Below are 7,894 nucleotides of genomic sequence, written 5' to 3'. Positions count from 1 at the left end.
CAAGAACAGAGGACGAATGACTCCCTCCTGTAGCTAGAAACCACCTCAGACATCATCCAAAGAGAAGTAGGTCGCCTTATCCCCTCTCCAAAACTTATCATCATGAAATTGCTCAGAGTCACATTCTTCAAATTTCCATCGCCAAAGTATCATAACAATCCCCATTGAATTTTGTAGACTGCCCATCTCCCATCGGTCTTCGGTTAAATGCACACAAGCACGACTTGTAGGGTTCACATGGACCGGTTGTGGCATATCCTGCCACACATTCCTCATGCATGTCATGTGCATGGGAAATCTGGGGGGAGGCCAGGCTCAACCTCCACTATCCTCAATTTTTCCACCCCCATCGGGTAATATATTAATATATTTTTAATAAAATCATAAAACTTAAATAAAATTTTAAATTTTAAAAATTATAAAATAAAAATTTATTTTCAATTTTTAATTAATTAAACTTTAGTTATTAAAAAATATACATATAGTATAAGGTTAGAGTGGAGAGCACAGGCTACCGGGTACAGCGCTAGGGTTTTGACAGAACCCTGCAAGCGGCAGGTCTGCAGAACCAGGTACCTGCGGCAGCGTTTGGAGAGGCCTGGTGCAGACGGACGGAACCATACGAGCAGGAACAATGATTCCCCCCCAGGGGGAGGGCCAGGAGCCTCCCCCGTCTCCGGGTACTAGCGCACGGCAAACGGCGGATTGGGAGACCGCAAACAAGGTTAACGACAGCACAAGGGACAACATTCAGCATAAGGGTAAGGGTATTGATTCAGAGAACAGAAATAAAGCAAGTTCCTCAACTTGCAAACCAGTTGCTACCAATAGACCAAAGGTCTACTTCCCAAGTGAGCGAATCAATGCCCGAATACAGTACATGCGGGATCATGCACTGATCGGCAAGTTTATAGGGATTTGGCCAACAGAAAGAGCTCTGCGAACTTGGATCAGCACCGTATGGCGCCCAAAAGGGGATATATCTCTGCATTTGGGGGCCAAGGGCTTCTTTACGGCGGTATTTAACTGTCTAGAGGATCGAACTAGAATTCTGGAGGGTGGTCCATATTTCTTTAACTCTGCAGGCCTATTTCTCAAAGGCTGGGTGGAAAGATTCAACCCCGATAAGGAGGATCTGAGTTGTGCGCCAGTGTGGATAAGGCTTTACTCATTGCCATGGGAATATTGGGAGGAAAAATCTCTGCAGGAGATCGGAAACGCCATTGGTGAATTTGTAAGGGTAGCAGAGGAAACAAAACTCTGCAAGCACACTTCATATGCGCGGATCTGTGTATACATGGATCTCAAGCAACCACTACCAGACACGGTAAGCTTCTTTCATGAAGATTCTGAATGGGTTCAAGTCATTGATTATGAACAGGTGCCATTTAGGTGTAGAAAATGTCATGATATAGGACATCTCTATAGAGACTGCCCGCTAAATAAGATACCCTCCTTTCTTGAAAAGTCTGATAACCATACCACAGATGGATTCACAAAGGTAGTCAATAGAAGGAGAGGAAACAAAAAAGCCACCCACAACCCCAAAGCAAATCCGAGCAATAAAGCAGCAACGAGCAATAGATTCGAAGCTCTATACAAAACCGATGAGAAGGGTGCGGAAGAGGAACAAGAGAAAGATGAAGCGGAACAACAGAGGCAGCCAGGTGAAACATCAATGCAAGGAGGCTAGAAATCGACAAATCCAGAGCACTAGATATCACAAAACAAAAACATGTCAAAGCAACCGGAAAAAATGGATATGGAGTTCTCTCAGCCAGGCGAAAAAGCCTCAAACGAAACTGAGGACTATTTTCAATCGCCCCAAGTAATGGACGAAGACCAGGAGCCCATCGATATAGGGGAGCTGGACATTTTAGGTCTAGAACATGCTTGCCGCACAAAGAACTTTGAAAAAATTCCAGAACAGCAAGTAGACAACCTAGTAGAAGTGTTAAACAGAGCACAGAAGAAATACTCTCTAGGGGTCCAGATGGGCAGTCCATGGGATGGCAAATTTATCACCAAGGACAGCAAGAAGAGGGGCAGGAAAACAACCTTAGAAAGAACAATCAAGATAGGAGAAATTCTGGTAGAGTCAGGGAGGTATGCCAAACTGACTAAGTACTTCAATGCAAACCCCCACCCTTCTCAATGAAGCTAATTTCTTGGAATATCAGAGGGCTCAATAGCCCCAGGAAAGGAAGAATCTTAAAAAATATGCTGAAGCAAGAAAAACCCAGTATTCTCTTCTTGCAGGAGACGAAGTGTAGCTCCACCATTTTGGAAAAAATAGCTGCGAAGGCTTGGCCAGGAGGCCTAGTCACAGCGGTTGATGCACAAGGGGCCTCGGGAGGCCTAGCAATACTTTGGGATGCCCGGATCATCCATCTCAACAATATTCAAGCTCACAAAAATTTCATCCAAGCCACATTTCACCTCTCAGGTACGAATGCTCATGGACTGCTAACTAACTTTTATTTCCCTCAAGATTCGGTTCAAAAGAGTCAGCTTCTGAATACATTAGCAGAACTCAATAGGAATAGACCACTTCCTCTATGGATTACTGGAGGGGATTACAATATGATAGCCAGCATGGAAGAAAAGAGAGGAGGCAGAAGCAGCTCAAGCAATGATGACGACCTTCTAAAGGAATTCATCAACAACAATTGGTTAATGGACATCCCAACAAGCAATGGTATCTTCACCTGGACAAACAAGAGAGTAGGAGCGCAACAAATTGCATCACGCCTTGATCGGTTCCTAATCTCAGACAATGCCACTCATGTCGGCGGAGAATTTACAGCTTCCATTCTCCCTTTCTCCGGATCGGATCATTGGCCCATCGAGCTCCAATGGAACAGGCCAGGTAACAATATTAGACGCCCTTTTCGTTTTGAAGAATTTTGGTTCTCTCATCCAGAATTTGAAAATCTGGTCAGATCAAGCTGGACAAGCTTCAATCCGACCGAGGGGACAAGAATGGCCAGATTCCAACAAAAGCTTAAATATCTGAAAAAGACCATCAAACAATGGAACCACAAGGTTTTTGGTAACATCTTCGCCGACCAAGCCCTGCTCAATACTGAAATGAAGAAAATACAACAATCCATTATAAATGAAGGGCGAACAGAGGAACTCTCTAAACAGGAGCAAGCCATAGAATCAAAAATTCTAGAAAGGGCCAAGCAGGAGGAAACATTATGGAGGCAGAAATCCCGAATTCGATGGCTGAAAAGTGGAGAAAAAAACACAAAATTCTTTCACAAAACCACTGTTCAGAGAAGAATGATAAACCAAATTACTCATGTTAACAATGAGCAGGGAGAGAAGATTGAAACGCATGAGGGCATTGAAAAGGAATTTATCAACTACTTCAAAAAAGCCCACAAAGAGCCCGACTTCAATAGAATACCAGCCATCAATCAACTTCTCCAGAACATACCCAAGGTCATAACGGAGGAGCATAACAGTTTACTGATCAAACCCATCAATCCGCAGGAAGTTGAAGAAGCCGTGCAACAAATGAAAGAGGGAAAGGCGCCAGGTCCGGACGGCTTCACAGCAAACTTCTTTCACAGATTCTGGGACCTGATAAAAAATGAAGTTTGGCAGGTTGTGGAGGAATCCAGAGAGCTCAGGTGGATGTACCCGGGACTAAATGCTACTTTCATTGCACTTGTGCCTAAAGGAGAAGACTCCAACACCCCCGACAAATACAGGCCCATAGCCCTCTGTAACATGATATATAAAATTGTTTCAAAGGTCATTGCAACCAGGCTTAAAACGCTTCTTCCTCTCATCATCTCGCCTGAGCAATCGGGCTATGTCGAAGGGCGCCAAATAACGGATGGAATCATTCTCACGCATGAGCTAATTCACTCCCTAAAGATGACCAAAAAGCCAGGTATGTTACTTAAACTAGACCTTTCTAAAGCATTCGACAGCCTCAGTTGGGTCTACATTCAAAAAATTCTTATTGCTTTTGGCTTTGCTCACTCTTGGGTTAGATGGATCTACAGTTTAATATCCTCAACATTCTTCTCAGTGTTAATCAATGGCACCCCTTCAGCCACATTTCGACCTTCTAGAGGCATTAGGCAGGGGGATCCCTTATCTCCCTTTCTTTTTGTAATTATGGCTGAGGGTTTGGGTAGAAGCATCACAGCTGCTAAGCTCTCTAGGCGTCTCAAAGGGCTCTCATTTCACAATTCCCCGGTCCACACCCACCAGCAATTTGTAGATGATAATATGCTCTTTGCTCACCCTTCAGTACAGGAAGCTCGTCTTGTAAAATCCATTCTATCCACTTTCTCTGACGCCTCTGGTGCCCTTATCAATCGAGTCAAATCACAAATCTTTTTCTTCAATACCCCTGTTTCTACTCAAAAATCCATTGAACTTATCCTAGGCTTCACCTCTACTTCTCTGCCTTCCAAATATTTAGGAGCCCCGCTTATGAGCTTTGCTCTCAAGCATTCTTCCTGGAAACAGCTGTTAGAAAAATTAGAAGCACGACTATTCCTATGGACCAATCGAACTCTGAACATGGCCAGCCGAATAGTTCTCATAAAAGTTGTTCTTTACTCCATGCCTCTGTATCTCTTCTCCATTCTAGCTGCCCCCAAATGGGTCCTTAAACAATCAAGAATCTACAACGAAAATTTCTATGGGGAGGCTCTGGCCAGAACCGAAAATGGGCGCTACTCAAATGGGAGAAAGTGTGTCTTCCCAAGAATGCAGGAGGCATAGGCCTTAGAGATCCTAAGCATAGTAACAAAGCGATGGGAGCTAAAATCTGGTGGCGGTGGCTGGCCCATCCTAATACTCCATGGGCTGCCCTTTGGACAACCAAGTACGCAAGTAACTATCCTATGGAGGAAAGACTGCGAATGACTGAGACAAGTTCGGGATCTGCAATCTGGAACGCAGCCCTACAACACAGATCTCTCATTCAAGAACACTGCTTCTGGGAAATCAAAAATGGTAACATAGCACGGTTTTGGGAAGATTCATGGTAGCAATTGCCAAAAATCAAGGACATTCTCCAAGAAAATCCAGCTGATGAGAGAGAGATACACAATCTGGCCAAAGTTAACCATTGCTGGACTTCCACTGCCACTCAGGATTACCGGAAGTGGAAAGACATTCATCAGATACTACCGAATAGCTCAGAACAGACTCAACATCTATTAGAAACAGAGTTACAAAAGAGGCAGATAAGAGTCTCAGAAGAACCGGACATCTTAAGATGGGGCTACGGAGAAAAAGGAACTTTTACAACCAAGGAGGCTTACAATATAATCATACAAGGGCAGATACACAAAGACAGCTTATGGGAAAAAGTCTGGCATAAATCTAATTGGCCGAAAGTCTCCACATTTCTATGGCTTCTCAGTCACAACAGAATACTAACGTGGGACAATCTCAGAAAGAGGAGTTTCTCTGGACCATCCATATGTTACATGTGCCGACAGGAGGAAGAAACAGCACTTCACCTTATGCAGAATTGCCCAGAGGGGAAAAAATTATGGGAGAAGATCGCCTTCCGCTGTCAAATTGAAAGAAGGATGCAAGACGATCTCAAAGGAACTATCAGCAAAGGAAGCCAAACCCCTTTTCAAAGCTCTCTTCTCAACGCGTTATGGCAATTAATTCCAGGTTTACTAATGTGGAACCTCTGGAAAGAACGCAATCGAAGAATATTCAAAGATCAATCGATGTCGCTGGACAACCTATGGAATAATTTTCATCAAAACATAATAGAGAATCTTTTGCTCAAAGAATGGTATCCTGAGGACCTTCCTACTCTGCCACAGGAAAAAGCTGTTTGGGATAACTGGCAAATACAGATTAACCATAACTCAGCCAGCAGTAGGAATACCAACAAACACAGACAGGAAGCAAACTCTTGGATGCCTCCCCCAGTTGACATGATCCAACTAAACTTTGATGGGGCATCTAAAGGAAACCCAGGACAAGCAGGTTATGGAGGAGTTTTCAGAGATCATAAGGGCAATTCTCTCGGCATTTACATGGGTTCGATAGGCTGGGACACCAACAACTCAGCGGAATTGCAAGGACTATGGCGAGGGCTCAAAATAGCACACAGAAAGCACTTCTTTCCCCTAGTCATAGAAGGAGACTCGCAAATCATCATCAGAATGGCCACAAAGCTTCAACATGGATCTCCTATTCATAAGGTAAGCAGCAGCTGGAGAATGAGCCAGAGACTTGAGCTTATCAATCGCTGGATCTCCCAACACCAAGCAATTACTTTCAAGCATACCAGAAGAGAAGGGAATAAGCTGGCTGACCTTCTAGCCAACCTTGGAGTGGAAGCAAAAGAAAACCACTTTGAAGGAACTATAGACAGCCTATCTTCCAGAGACCAAAGGGATAAGTTGAGAGCAACGATCTATCAGGACAAAGCTCTGATAGAGAATTCGCACCCGGATGCGGGTGCTTTTAATTGACATTAAGCATGACACACGCCACGCCACCTGGGCTGCGGACAGTTGAACGACACCTGTACGCGGAGGCCGGCAGACGAGGTTATAAGTTAATGCGACTTGCAGACGGAGGCGATGTGAGACAGAGCCGAGGGGACGGCCCATTCAATTCGAGCATGAAAGCTCTGCAATCGATGCCAGCCTGGTTTATGGTTCGCCGCCATCCTCCCGCGATGCTAACGGATGCTCCTCCTTATATGAGGATAACCATGTCAATTCACAACCAGAATTGTCCAACTGCTGCTGGTGTGCCGAGCTGGGATACTCTGGTCTCTAGAACTCGAGGGGTAGAGGAGCGTTTGAGGTCTTTGGACTTAGACGCCATGCCGCGTAGCAGAGGTGTGCCTCGACGAGGAGGGAGGTCCGGCATTCGGGTTGCCCCTGATATTGCAGAATTGCATTCAATTTCTCCGATGGCTTCTGCTCCACCCTCATCCCCCAGCTCTGAGCAGGAAAGCCTTGTCCCGCAAGGCACATACCAGACGTTTCGACTCAAGTTCCCTAGTCGGCTCATCAGGCCAGAGGTGGTAATTAACCATATGGTCTACATTTCTGAGGAGGAGCCTGGAGACCACACCTCGATCTCTCCTGTCTCTGCAAGCATCGAGGACAGTGAAATTCTACTGGGGGACATGAACGGCCTAGTGTATAAAGCTCACCGCAACGGAGAACCTTCGGCTCAACACGCCCTGGTACAGGAAGCCGGGGCTCAAGAGGTTTCGGGTCAAGCTGTTTCGGTTCAGGAGGTTTTGCCGCCTCACAACTCAGTTATGAAAAGGGAAGCGCACGGGGGCCACGCTCAGCCAAGCTTGGGAGAGCCGTTTCTGGATGGGGAGGGGCTCGTCATCTGGCTTGACTCGCCCAGTCCGGACAAAGGAACACAGCCAGCGTCGCCAAGTCGCCCAGCCTAAACTTCACCGGGTGCTCTGTCTTGTTTTTTGGCGCTTATGTCTATGTTTATGATGTTTTCTCCTTCAGTCTATTTCAGTCTAAGGTCTCAGTTCATCCACGTTTGTCAATCTCAAGCTATTATAGTCTGCTTTTTTTGTATCAGAGACAATAGTGTACACTGGTTATGTCTGGCCAGCATCATTAGTGGTTTTGTTAGTTCCAGTCCAGGCTGTCTGAAGCCCAGGAAAAATCATTGTGGACTGTATTTTGTTTCTCAGTTTCAGCAGTCAGATAGTAAGGTCCAGCTTCTGCTGTTTGAGGACTGGCCTCGGCCTCCTCGGAAGATGTAATTCATGTACATATTTTTACTTTTATTAATATAGAACTAGCCTTAACTTAGAAAAAAAAAAATATACATATAAAGATATAATTTAATTTAAAAAAAATCAATAAAAAAATAAAAAATAAAAATAAGAATGGTAGGACGAAGG

This window comes from Pinus tabuliformis, chromosome 8 (assembly GCF_031772625.1).
Source record: "Pinus tabuliformis cultivar Carrire ecotype Pingquan chromosome 8, CPIR1, whole genome shotgun sequence".
NCBI lineage: Eukaryota > Viridiplantae > Streptophyta > Pinopsida > Pinales > Pinaceae > Pinus > Pinus tabuliformis.
The sequence above is the reverse complement of the archived record's forward strand: the minus strand, read 5'-3'. Positions refer to the sequence as shown.